Below are 14897 nucleotides of genomic sequence, written 5' to 3'. Positions count from 1 at the left end.
TAAAAACCACCGAGAATCAAAATTTTATAAAAAGACAAAAGGAAAAAAGAGTGAACAGTGGAACTGATCAATTTAAAAATGAATCTAAGAATCAAAAGTAAAATTGATAGTGCAGATGGACAGGCATTCAGACCAAGATGGTTTCAAGATATAGTCCTGGTTGTCCCAATGTCCTGGTTGGGAATATACTGGAGTTCTATGCCACAGAGGATTGGTGATTGAGCCTGGAAATGCCACTCACCCTTTGGGCCTACACAATGAGACTGACTTTCGGTCACTTTCAAGGCAGCCTTTTTGTCAGTCACCAGGCCCAGAGACATGTGAGGAGTAGCCAGCAGCTACTGGTTGTGATGAGCATGTGGTCCATTAGAAGGGGTGAGGGAATAGGAACATCCCCACTCTGCTTCTATGGTTTGGTCTCAACTACATATATAAACCCAAGAATCTTCAGTTCATATGTATAACTGCCCAGGGGATTAGTATGTAGGTAGCCTTTTGTACCACAAAATGCAGATGGGAAAGATAGAAACCAATGGAACATTGAACATATCTACATGTCTTCAAGATGACACATTTTTTCCATATAGGAAATCTGCTCATTTGTGTTATTTTTTTGAAACTTATTTGTTCAAGTACAATGAAAAGATGAAGCTGGCTTAATGTTAAGAAACTATCCACCACCACTCTGGAAAAGTCTTAGCTTCCTGCCATATTATGCACATGTACTCCCTGGTGCTCCTTGGGCTAGAGAATGTGGGACAATGTTCACAGTCTTGAAAAAAATGTATCCTTCTAAGAGAAGGAAATATTGAAGATGCATTTACCAAAAATTTCTTTTAATTTTATTCATATTTACATGTTATGCATGCATGCATGAATATATATATATATATATATATATATATAGACACACACACACAGTTGAAATAATAGACTACAGTGCACATAGAAATGTCTACATCTCTGGCTAGGTCTAGCTCATTTCCATCCCCTCTGGCCGACTCACCTATACATAAACTGCCTTAGTCAGAAGAGAATGTTTTTTGAAGATCTTCAGTAAAAGAGAACTCCCAACTTCTTGATAGTATGTTATTGTGGTTTTCTTCACTGAATCTAAGCTTTTGCTTCCTGTTATCCACATTTATGAAAGCTTTATTAACTCTTTTTATAAGCTCATAATGTCATTATCCAGCTTGTAGATTCTCTGGACACTTTGCTTGCATCTCTCTCCTATTGCCTCCTTTTCAAATGTTTTGCTGTTAATTAGCAAAAGGCATTCAATGGAAGGGGCATGAAGTGAAACTCAAATCAATCTCACTTTTGCTAGTTGCTAATAACTGGTAAAAAATGTTGACAGAAAAGAAGGGAAAATTGTGTCGTGTTAGAGTCAAGGAATCGTTATTGGAAAAGATGAGCATAGGATATGGAGGCTATAAGACAATGATCAGAGGCTGCTGGCATTGAGTTGGATAGTGACAATCAGAATCAGAATTAAGAGAACAAGTTGAGTGAAACTTGGCAGTAAGCCCAAGCCAAACCCAAAAGCCATGGTCATCTATTCAGGCAAGGACAAAAACGTAGGATTAGTACAAACCTCTGATATATATATATATATATATATATATATATATATATATATATATACACATATATATGTATATATATGTGTGTGTGTGTTTGTGTGTTTGCATGTGAGCTCACATGCATACATGTGCATGTTTAATAGGTTAAATTAACATAAGAAATCATTAGGAAAGGCATTGTATTGTAAATAGGTAACTCAACTTGAAAGTCAAGAAGACCTAGGTTCCATCGTTGTCATTGACTTTTAACAAGCTGTGTGACCATGCATAAAGCACTACTTGTTCTGAGCTTTAGTTCCCATGTCAACTATAAGTATCATACACCATCTTGCCAGTGTAATAGAGCCTGTGCAGAACCTTGGAGAGACCTTAGATAGGAATCAGAATTTGTTCCATGAGGAAATTTTCTTCCTGGGGCACTAGGATGAGGTGTGGGATGGATGTGTTACAAAAAGCTACGAGTGTGAGGAAAGGAGTAGGACCCTTCTAGGCTTCAATAGAAATGAATCCAGGGCAGACAGCATTGTGGTCCAGACTAGATGGACTCCACAGTAGTGGGGAAAGAGAGTGCAATACTTCAGGTCTTGGGCCCAACAGCAGTTCTAATTGTTAGATAAGGACATAGTAAAGCAGCCTTTGAGAAGTTTCCTGGGCCCAAGCAACCTCATGGAGTCTCTCAAGGGACTAGCTGCTGCAACTTTGTCTTCAGGAGAAACCACCTTGTGCTTTTGGCCCAAAGGACTTGAGAATCCAGACTTCTCTGAGGGCTCAAAACTACAGATGCCAGAATTCCAGTCATTTCTAAAACTCTTATCATTACCTAAGTGTATATATATATATATATATATATATATATATATATATATATATATATATATATATATATGTATATAGAACAAATATCAATAGAATACACATACAAGGTAGTTAGGAAAGGGAGATAATAGCAATTGGAAGGATCAGAAAAGACCTCAAGCAGAATATGCTAGCCACTCTATCTTGGTAGAGAAAGGTGAAAAATGAGAACATTTCAGGCATGTTAATAAAATAAGCCTATTACTGGATACAAAGGTAGAGTGGATAAAGCTTTGAACCTCAAGTCAAGACTTGACTTCAAGTCCTACTTCAGATAAATGTTGGGTGTGTAGCCATGGACAAATTGCTTAGCTTCTGCAGGCCTCAGTTTCACGATCTGTAAAGTGGGGATAATAAATCTGTAGAGACCCTGTGAGCCTTGAATAAGATGAAGGAAAGCCCTTGGTCAAACTTAAAGTTCGATAGATATGTCATGTTATAAGATTTCATATATGTATATGTATATATATATGTATATATATATAATATAATTTCCATATATAAATACATACACACACATATATTATATATATATATATATATATATTTATATATATGTTTATATCTTTACGTAAAGTTAAAAATAAAACCCCAACCCCACCAACAGAAGTCTCTAGAGTTAATGTACTCTGGGCAAATTAACACATATAAATTAGGACATTTTCCTATGCCATTTTGAGCACATGTTGCTATGGTATTTAATAACCATTTTAGCTGGCATGTAAACACTGGAACAGCTTCCTGATTCCATTCTGAACACTAACACCCACATAAACCTAAGCATTTTTCCTGAACACAAAAACTTGTCTGAGTCTTTTCTGACTAACTAAACAGTAGGGTCTGTTTTCTTTACGTCATTTTTCTAGGTAAACAAGAAAAAAAAGATTATTAACTAAATAAGTTTTTACTAAGCACCTACTATGTGTCAGTCAATGCTGTGCAAGCTAGGGAAACAAGGGAAGGCAAAATAGTTTCTGCTCATCGTCTAGTGGAATGAGCATTGGACTTCCACTGAATGAGGCCACTGTAATGTTTGTGCATTGGGTCCAGCTAGAAGAGCTTTTGTGAGCCCGTTTCCGTATTTGCAAAATGGGAGTCATAGCACTAATCTCTACTTTATAGATTTGGGAACTCTCATCAGGTAATATATAGAAAGCATTTTGCAAAGCCTTAAAACACTGTCAATTTGCTGTCGTACTTGAGGATAAGGAAATGGCTTGAGGGTAAGGAAAAGGCACAGTAACATATATTAATGTCAGAGAGAACCCTTGAAATATTTACCCCACTGGCCTTGTCATAAAATTTGAGGGTTTTACTGTTGAGAATTTGGGTTACGCACATGTCTTGAAGGCTTCTGTTAAGTTGTGACTTGGTTGGAGTTAGTGATGAAAATATTACACAGCAGAGAATAATTTATTGGATGAGCTCATTGCTACTAAGCCTAGAGGAAACGGGGCACAGTGGAACTGAGAAGTTTTGATTTGGTGAGGGAAAGAAGGTCCTTCTAGTGGTCAGGTCCACAGCATGCTACTGTCAAGATCTAGATAGACAGGAAAGTTATGAGGTTAAATCCAATCTCAGACACTTATTAGCTCTGTGACCCTGCCCAAGTCACAATCTTATTTGCCTCCGTTTCTAGATATGTAAAATGCGGTAGAGAAGGAAATGACAAATTTAGTCTAGCACTTTTGTTAAGAAAACCCCAAATGAATGGAGCCAACTTAAGTGGTGCAGTGGATAGAGCACCAGCCCTGGGATCAGGAGGACCTGAGTTCAAATGCAGACTCAGATGCTTAATAATTGCGTAGCTGTGTGACTTTGGGCAAGCTACTTAACCCCCGTTGCCTTGCAAAAACCAATGGGACAAAAATAAATAAATAAATAAAAAAGGAAATGGTTGCAGTGGTCCCTTTCCTAAAGCGTTTTAGTGGAGAGGCTTTCTATGAAATATAGTTCAGAACTATGGTTTCGACATCTGTAAAATGAAGATGGAAATAATGATCCCATCCTCACATGGGTTGTTTCAAGATAGACATGGAGTGATGTATATGGAAGGTAATCCAAATTTTGTTTACTCTTCTAGGAAAGAGACAGGCCCGTATAGGCGGTTTTATAACAGGATTGTTCTGAAGTTCAAAAGAAGGCGATTTGTGAAAATAACTCTGAGCTTCATTTTTTTAATTGTAAAATGGAAGAACAATGACCCTTTCCTGTAGTTTATGTTTTTGTTTTTATTATTTATTTTTCCAATTAGATGTAAAGATAATTGTCATCATTCATTTTTGTGAAGTTTCCTCCCCCCCACCCTTCTATCCCTCAATCCTAGGAGAGCAGGTAATCTGAGATAGGTTATATATGTGCAATCATGTCACATAGATTTGAAGAGCTTTTCTAAAAGACAAATTGAGCTAATTTATGAATAGTACCACAGAATTTTAATTTCTTCTTCTGTTAAATAGACATGGAAATCATCTATTCCAGGCTTCTAAAATGGAGATCACAGCAGAGGGCTCTTCCTCAGAGAGTCTGTGTCTGGTATAAATGAGGTAATATATGAAAAATATCAAGACAATAATGGCTGATTTCTCACGTGATTTTTTTTGAGATGAAAAAATTAAAAATACTCTAGAATTTCAGTTCGTTTTTTTTTTCCAGAAATGTAGATGACAGCAGTGCATGCTTCCTCACAGAGTTTTTAAGTGAAGTTTAAAGGACAAAATATTTGAACAGTACCCTGTACTATTTTCTGTTTAGAAAAATTAACATGAAAATAATGGCACATTCTGACAAGAATATGGAAATAAAAGTTTTCTCTCTTGAAAAAAGTGGACCCTTCCTTCCTAAAAGGATTTTCAAACTGAAGCAATCTTTCAAAGGTGCCTCAGAGTCTTATTTTCCTCTTTATTAAAAGGAAAATGACCAAAAAAAAATTAAAAAAAGGCAAAGGACTGATGGCCATTCTTTTCGAGGTGATTTGTGTGGGTTCAGTGAGGTATTATGTGAGGAGTACCTCAAAACTTCTTTCTTTTTTAAAATTGACCTCAAAGCAATGGTAGCCCCTTCGCATAGGAAGGTCAAAAATGCAATGGGGTAAAATGTGAAAGAAATTTCTTTTTCTCCACTTTAAAACAGATAGAAGTAAAACAAAGTCCCTGAGCTTTTGAGAGATAAAAATGGGTCAATATATGAAAAATTCCTCAAGTGATTCTTTTCCCTTTTATAAATGGACATGTCAACCAGGGCCCTTCCCGCAGAGAATTTTTCTGAGGTCACACTGATGTAAAAAATGTGAAGTACCTGAGAGTTTCAGTATGGTTTTCCTGAAAATGAAGATAAGCTGTTTCACATGGCATTTGTGTGAACTGACTTGAAAACATACCTTCCTGAAATAATTTTTCAGAGGTAAAAAATAGTCATCTTTGAAAAGAGCCTCAAGTGTTTCAGTTTCTTCTTTTGTAAAATGGACATGAAAATAATGGATCCTTACTCATAGGATAATTGTGAGGTAAAAATGAGGTAATGTTTTCATAGCACTTTGTTTCCTCACGTGAAAAGTACCTCAGGACTTGATCTTTCTCTTTTCTAAAAGTAACAGGAAACACAATCGTCATTCCTTCCCATGGAAAAGGTAGGATTACTCTGAGGTCAAAATAGGATAATGCAGGAAGATAGCTTAAAAAGTTCATTTTCCTTGATTTCAAAATGGACAGAAGAAGAACAGGCCATTCTAAGAGTTTTTGAGAGGTAAAAATACAGTGAGTAATCTTTGAAAAATACCCCAAGTGCTCAGTTTCCTCTATTGGAAAATGAACTTAGCGGCAACAACACTTCCCCAGAGGATTTTTGTCAGGTAACTCTGAAGTTAAAATATATGTGAAGTTTTTGAGATCCACTGTATATTCTTTTCGGAAATAGAGACAACAAGCTCCATCACTTTCTCAGGGTGTTTTTGTAAGATAAAAATGGGATAACATAAAAATTCCCTTAGGTTTTAAATTTCCTCTTTTGGAAATTGGACAGGAAAATAAAGAACCGTTCCTTGTGGGATTTTTGTGAGGTAAAAATGTGGTGATATTGGGGATCTCTTTCTTTGTTCTTAAAAAAAATGACCCAGTCAACCTTTCCCTCAGAGGTCTTTATTTTTTTACAGTTTATTTATTTAAAGTATTTGTTTTATTTTTTTTAGTGACTTTCCCAGGTTCACATAGGTAGGCAATTGTTAAGTGTTTGTGGCAGGATTCCTGTCCTCCTGGCTAAAGGTCCTGTGCCTTATCTATCTACTGCACCACCTAGCTGCCTCTCCCTCAGTGATTCTTTGCAAAGTATAATGAGAAGATTCTAGAAGAGTCTCTGAGAACTTTATCTTCCTTTTCAAGGACAAAAATGAAATTGCTCTCACAACTTCATTTTTTCTACTTTCTAAAGTGGATATGACAGTGCTAGGTGTTTCCTCAATGCATTGTGGTAAAAATGTGTTAATATGTGAAAAACAGCAGAGCCTCAGTGTCTCCTTTAGTAAACCTTAAGTGATTGGGTAAGGCTGTTCTGATGTGAAAATGGTAGAGCATTTGCAAAGTAGCTTATTGTTTCTGTTCTATCATTCATAAAATGAACATTGCTACCTTCCTCAGAGTATGTATGAGGTAAAAATAAGGTAATAAAGGAAAAGTGGCTCAGATGTTCTGCCTGCCCTTCTGTAAACAACAACAACAACAAAAAGGACAAAAAGGGTCGCTTCCTCACAACATTATTGTGAGGATCAAATCTGTCAAGTTGTATGGACCTTTAAATGGGAGCTGTTGTTTTGGCTCATGACGTAATTTTTGTCCCTGACTTGATATAGAAACTCTCGATTGGCTCATTTCTGTTAGATAAATATACTGCAATTCCGTTCCAATTCTCTGCTAATCATTTTGTCCTGCTATCCCCGTTCATTGTTTATTTTGCTTGGAGGAGAGAGGAGGCATGATGAATTTATTAGTTTGAATTCCTAGCCTAATTATTCTTCCAACTCTATTTTCCCGCTTTTTTCTTTGAGGCTCCTCTTTGCACTCTACTACACTCTACAAGTCTTCCTACTTCCTAGTCGCCCCATTGCGCCACCTAGCCGCCTCCCCTGGGTACTTTCGTAGCCATTTTATTGTATTTTTGAAGTATTCTCAGGGGTGGCTAGGTGGCGCAGTGGATAAAGCACCGGCCCTGGAGTCAGGAGGACCCGGGTTCAAATCCGGCCTCAGACATTTAAGAATTACCTAGCCGTGTGGCCTTGGGCAAGCCAATTCACCCCGTTTGCCTTGCGAAAACCTACAAAAAAGAGTGCTCCACAGGAAGGCACAAAATGTCTGCCATGGGCGGAGCTTAGGTTTTTGACAGGGCTCTGAGCCCATTGTGAGCCAATAAAAATTAGAACCCGCCCTCTCACACGGATAGGGTATTGTTCCGGTTGAATTGAGGCGGGGCTTGGTTCTCGCGAGTCAGAACTTCGAGAGCCACTGCTCCTTCAGGTCGTATCCTTGGTTTCTTCCAAGCGTTTTTCGTCTTTTTCTCTTATTTAAGCTTTGCACCTGTTATATTCCTTAGCCCTCGTGTTGGTCAACCCTAAACCTATCTTCTGACTTTCTGGAGGTTTTCTAATTTTCAGACTTTTCGGGGGTAACTTTGGTCATGGCCTGTAGGATAGACCCTGAAGATGATTTTATTTTGGGAGGGAAATATAAGCTAATAAGAAAGATTGGATCCGGAGCCTTTGGCCAGGTCTATTTGGCAACTAATATATTAACGGGCCAGGAGGTGGCCGTGAAACTGGAATCCCAGGGTACCTCCCACCCGCAGTTAATGAGGGAGAGCAATCTCTACAGAAAGCTTGAGGGTGGTGTAGGCATCCCCCACATGCATTGGTATGGTGAAGAGAAAGAATTCAACGTTCTTATTATAGATTTACTGGGGCCTAGCTTGGAAGACCTCTTTAATTACTGCTCTCGGAAATTCAGTTTAAAGACTCTGGCGATGTTAGCTGACCAGATGCTTGCCCGAATTGAATATCTTCACAGTAAGGATTTTATACACCGAGATATCAAACCTGATAATTTGATGATGGGCATGGGACGGCACCGCAACAAACTATTCCTCATTGATTATGGTTTAGCTAAACCTTACCAGGATAACAAAACCAAAGAACATATCCGGTACCGAGACGATAGAAGCCTAACTGGTACCGCCAGGTATGCTAGTATCAATGCCCATCTTGGAATCGAACTGAGCCGTAGAGATGACTTGGAAACGATTGCTTATGTGCTGATATATTTTGGCAGAGCACGCCTTCCCTGGCAGGGACTGCAGGGGGAAAGTAAGTTGGAGAGATATAGAAAGATTAGTGAGAAAAAGATATCCACCACTATTGAAGAATTATGCTACGGCTTTCCACCACAATTTGCCACCTACTTGAAGTACTGCCGTGCTCTGCGCTTTGACGAAACTCCTGATTATTCCTATCTGAGACAACTATTCAAACAAGTTTACACAATGGTGACCCTACCACATCAGCAAGGTGATTATACTTTTGACTGGACCTTTATAAAGCAGAGATTAATGCAGTCAGGTAAGCCTTATGGGGTGATGAGGCAGGGTCACCTGCTAATAGATTTTTAAGCAGGAAGACCAGGGTGGCATAACAAAAGATCCGGAAGAGAAATGTCACCCAATTTCAAAAACTGTTATTATTCATGCAAACTGTTGATTAAGAACTTTAATTGAGAAAGCAAAAAAAAAACACCTTTAATATCAGAAAGCAAAAAAACACCTTTAATTTCAGAAAGAAAAAAAACATCTTTAATTTCAGAAAGGAAAAAAGAAGCACCTTTAATTTCAGAAAGAAAAAAATCTTTAATTTCAAAAAGAAAAAATCTTTAATTTTAGAAAGCAAACAATAAACCATTGATTTCACAAAGCAAAAAAGAAACACCTTTAATTGCAAGAAAGCAAAAAACCAAAAGCCTTTACAAAGCAATGAAGAACTTAATTTCAGAAAACCAAAAAAGAACTTGATTTCACCATAAACCGCTACAGTAAGCAAGATCTTCTGGGCCCAAACTCGGCGGATATCTAAGCTCGGCACAGAAAACACGAAAAAGGTCATTAGTTTTTACTCTCTAGTGTACAACTACCAACGTGGGCACTTGCCGATGGTTAGGGCAAGATTTTCCAACTTAACTTTAATATCAACTTACTCTTCATATCCTGAGATGGAGCGTGTGGACCGCAGCCCTTTTTTTTTCTGTGTGGCCTTGGGCAAGCCACTTAACCCCGTTTGCCTTGCAAAAAAACAACAACAAAAAACAAACCTAAAATAAAATTCTTTTTTCAAAGACATGAGTTTCCTAAGTGGTTGGCACAAGTCATTTTTAAAATATCCGACTTTGAGATTTCCTTCAGAGGCTATGTGAACAGTCTTTAACCCCAGGTGAAATATTTATAACTACCCACAACTGACCACCCTGATTTTCTCCTCCTGTCTTGGAAACTTTGGAAGTTGTAAACTCAAATACCCTGTATGAGTACAAGCCAGCAAGTACCGAAGCTATTTTTTTAAGCATCTGAAAGACTATCCACGTGCTTACTACAAGGAACAGCAGAATTCCCGCAGGAGTTTACTAAGCATCATCCAGGTGAACTTCTAGGTATGTCCTTTTTAATAATAAACTACATGTATTATTAATAATGAGTAATTATAGATTATTGGTTTTGTTTTATACTTATTTATATAATTATAGTGTACATAGAATTCATATAAGTATTTCTTTTATAATAATTAATATTATCATTAATAACAATAACTATATTTATTATTAAATGTGATTGGGAAAAATTGTTGTTTTGTTAGGAATGGAAACTTTTTAAAAGTTAATTTGGGGCAGCTAGGTGGTACAGTGAGTAGAGCACCAGCCCTGGAGTCAGCAGTACCTGAGTTCAAATTTGGCCGCAGAGAGTAATTTACGTAGTTGTGTGGCCTTGGGCAAGCCACTTAAACCCATTTCCTTGCAAAAAAAAAAAAACCTTAAAAAATGTTAATTTAAAAATTAATTTTCTATAAATAAAATAAAAACCCTTACTAAGCATTATCCAGCTGAACCTCCAGATAAATAATTTATTATTTAATGCAATCTCTGTGAAAATTATTTTTTATTGGAAATGAAAACTTTTTTTGAAAAAAGTGAATTTCAAAATGAATTTTCTGTAAGGAAAAAAAAATCCTACTTGCTAATTTATGAGTGACAGCATGTCCTGCAATCTTAATAGCTGTTTAAGGGTCACTGATCATCTTCCTTTGCAGAGCATTTTAGATTTAGCCTTTTACAGACATGAATAGGTCTTGTTTTGTCTCCCTGCTTAGTACTATTGCACCTGTGAAGGTTGGATGCAGGTACCTCCTGTCGTTATTGAGTAAGTAGCTCTCTACTGATTTGCTATAATCTTACAGAAAATTAGAACAGAAGTGTCGACAGCCTTTTAAACAAAGTAGACTTTGACATCCATGCGAAATGGCTGTGATCCTATCGATACCAACTCCTGACTGCACTCTATGAGGTGTTCACATGATTATTGCCCCTAGAAAGGTAAGGCTGCCTGGCTGGGTCCTCTTAAACATTTTCTTCCTTTAACTGACACCTATAAGAGAGACGATAAAAGAAGCCTATCATTATGATTGCTGGTAATAACATCAACAATTTATATAGCATGTCATCATAAATGTACAAAAAACCAAATAACAAACATCCCAAACCCTGCTGTCTGAAAATCTTTCCAGGTCTTTGTGTAAATGTAGAGTTATGGACATTAATTTTGTCAAATCCTGAATATGGAATGAATTGTTTGCTGTCTCTTAATGCCCTATGAAATTTTTTTAATTTGAAAAAAATGACTCAGCAATAATTTCACACTTGCCATATTTATCCATTTAAGGTTTATTTCAGAACTCCAGACTTAAAAAATATATGAGCTCTTGGGGATAGGCAGCATTTTTAGGGATTTTTTTTTAGCCTAGTTGAACTATTAATTGGTTTTGTTTCGTCAGTTGAAATTAGTCTCTCAAAGTTATTGTTACATAAAGTTTATGTAAAAGTAAAAAAAACATAATTCGATTTTGGTAATAGCTAGAATAAATATTTTCCAGGGCTTATCCTTTCATCTATTATACCCTTAGATGGTAAACTTTTTCAGAAATTTAGTTTTTTTATTCAAATTGTCATTTGAAAAAGAAAGTTGAGGGCTTAAAATTTTTTTTTTAGCCTGAGTTTTTAATTTAAAACTGTTTGAACACTTTAAAGCAAGATGAAAGTATTCAATTTGAATATGTGACCATTTTGTCTGCAGCCAGAAGTGGAGTTCCAGTCATCAGTGGACGAATATGCATTTTCTTCAGTTTGAGAAGAATCACAAATTGGGTGAATTTGTGAACATCTTGACAAAATTCAAATTGCAGCTTTACACGAAAGTGATGTTTCTAGCTGAAGATACAACATTCAAGACTGAATCATCTGGACATTTGTGCTGTGACTTGCTGAATTTTGTAATGTTACCAAGGGGATATCTGGAGAAGAGATGGGAAAGGTTATTGCAATTTCTACTGTGTTGACTTAATGTGGGGGAGGGGGATAAATTTTTCTGTAATGGTGGAAATTTGCCATTTCACTTTATCTAAATGTCTCAAGAAATAAGCAAGTGTAATCATTCTAAGAGACTGCTTTGATCTCATACTGTTATACACATGTACTAATAGTATGAACTTGCATTTTAAAAGTTGTCATTTGTGTTTTTATTTACCAGTTGCTATGAGAAGGGGGATATAGAGGTACGGGGGGTGCTGAGGATTGAGATTGCTCCTTCAAAGGGATGGATTCATTTTCATTTTTCTTTTTTCAGGTTTGGAAGTGGTCAGATTATTAAAGTTGCAGAGGTTTTCCCTGGGAATACAACTCGGTCAGGAATGCAACCAACCACTTTATGGCCAAAAGGATTCTCTGATGCTATTTTTTTAGCAATAGATTGCTTAATTTACTGTGATGATACAGTAGTCTATCACCAAGACTCCAAGTGCCTAGCCTGGACCATTTTTTTAGGATTTTTCAAAGCAAACAGGGTTAGGTGGCTTGCCCAAGGCCACACAGCTAATTAATTCTTACGTGTCTGAGACCAGATTTGAACTCAGGTACGCCTGAGTCCAGGGCCGATGCTTTATCCACTATACCACCTAGCCATCCCTAGCCTGGACCATTGTTCTATGTAGTCATCTGTTCCCCAACCCATGCCCAACTTAGGCATCTGCCCTGTTACTTAGATTTAGAAGCCTCATTAACACAGGAACTAACTGTAAATTAGCAGTCCCATAGTGACCTGTATATAAGGCAAGTGAAATGAGCCTAACCTTGAATATGGGAGTAGAATAGGGAGTATATCTTATGGGAACATTGTGCCTGCTTAACCTTTAGGACACCCAGTCATGTAGGAACCTGTTTAATGTTTTAAAAATGGTTCTTTCTGGGGACAGCTAGGTGATGTGGTGGATAGACCACAGGCCCAGTAGTCAGGAGGACCTGAATTCAGATTCAGCCTCAAGCATTTGTTATTGCCTAGCTCTGTGACCCTGGGAAGTCACTTGACCCCATTGCCTTAAAAAAAACATTGAAATGTTTGCTTGTTATCAATAGTCTTGTGAAGGTTCTTTGAGCTTAGGACAACATATTGCACTAAAAGTATGTTTTTTTCTTGTCTCATTTGTGCAAAAGGAATCATATAAAAATGTATTTCAGACTTGGAGTATAGGATTGGTCAAATCAGATTCCAGCTATTTAAATGCATTGTGGTCACATTGTATTGTTATCTGTATGTAAAACTTTGTACATTTATAATACATGTAGATAAGAGTTATGAATTTGCAGAGCATTATGCACATTTCCATAAAAGGATGCTCAGAGAGAAATTTATTTACTAAAAGATCTATGCTAAGGGGAGAACTAGAACTGAAATGTATTATTTGAAAATTGATTATGGATTGCTAGTTGAACATTCTAAAAATAAGTTTCAGTTTTTTTTAACAGTTCAAACAATTTGAATACTTGTTTAAAAACGAGAAATAAAATCTTATTTTGAGTACTTTATTGTTTTGGAGTTGTGATTTCACTGATGTGGGCATATTATAGCTTGTAATCTAACCATATTCTAATCAGTTTTCTTGCCTCCTCATACATTTTCAGGGAGTGGCCAGAGACAGGTAAGGGAGTAATCAAACTAATGCTTGGAAGCCCTTTTTCTCATTCCCTTGACCTAATTGGGATTCCAGTAGAACCTGTAAGCTCTGCCCGGTTTATCCCTTCTCTTGATGAGTGCTTAGCCTACTTTTCCAAATGGAATGTCTCCCTAATGACACCTTTTGCACTACTATTGTATATACATACCTCCATGACTATCCAACTATGTAGGTATTTGACTTATACCATTAACTGAGTTCTTCAAAAAATTTCCTACCCCGGCTTCTGCAATAGCTATTAGAGTATAGGCTATCATGATTTTTTACGGTCTTCTTGCAAATGGAATATGAGATAATCTTATGCCCTACGAAATATTTCTTGTCTTAATAGTAACTCAGTCAATAAATATGAAGCACCTACTATGTGCTGGACACAGTGCAAATGGGGGGGGATACAAAAAAGGCAAAATTGTGCCTACTCTCACAAAGGTCATCGTCTAATGGGGCCAATAGCAGGCAAACCATGGACAAAAAGCTACAGAAAATGTTAAATGGGAAATGAGAGTGGCAAGGCATAAGAACAAGAATTGAGAAAATTTCTTCTAAAAAAAGTGAGATTTTAGTTGGGACATGAAGGAAAGTAGAAGGCAGAGATGAGAAAGGAAAGGATTCAAGAGGGGGGCCAGGGAAAATGTCCAAATTTGGAAGATGTAGAGGGTCTTGCTTGTGGATAGAACCATCAATGCTATGGTAAAAGACGTAAAAAGATTAGGTGCTTCATATTTATTGACTGAGTTACTATTAGCACAAGAAATATTCCATGAGACATGTTGTTATCTGATATTGCATTTGATGAGGAAGATTTTATTTTTGATGCTAGAGGCAATACGGACTGGATTTTTTGAGAGGGGTTGACAGCTAGTTGCAGGATCAGCTAGCTTCAGGAAAATCACTTTAGTGGCTCAATGGAGGGTGCATTGAAATGGGGAAGGAGACCAGCAGACTTGCAAAAATCTAGGTGTGATGTGATGAGGATTTGTACCATCAGGGTAGCAGTGTCAGGGGAGAAAAGGGGGTACATTTGAGAATTTTTAAAAGGAGAAATCAACTGGCCTCATCAACAGCTTGGATATGGGAATGGGGGTTGAGTGACAGTGGGGAGTCCAGTTGAGTCCTGAGTTAGGAACTTAAGAAAGTGGGAGGATGGTATTGCCCTC

General features: G+C 37.2%; 1 pseudogene; it reads left to right on the top strand.

Moving 5' to 3' along the window:
- Nucleotides 1-7671: 7671 nt before the first annotated feature.
- On the top strand, nt 7672-9723 carry LOC141498492 (casein kinase I pseudogene; annotated as a pseudogene).
- Nucleotides 9724-14897: the final 5174 nt, after the last annotated feature.

Source organism: Macrotis lagotis, chromosome X (genome assembly GCF_037893015.1).
Source record: "Macrotis lagotis isolate mMagLag1 chromosome X, bilby.v1.9.chrom.fasta, whole genome shotgun sequence".
Classification (NCBI taxonomy): domain Eukaryota; kingdom Metazoa; phylum Chordata; class Mammalia; order Peramelemorphia; family Peramelidae; genus Macrotis; species Macrotis lagotis.
The sequence above is the reverse complement of the archived record's forward strand: the minus strand, read 5'-3'. Positions and strand labels throughout refer to the sequence as shown.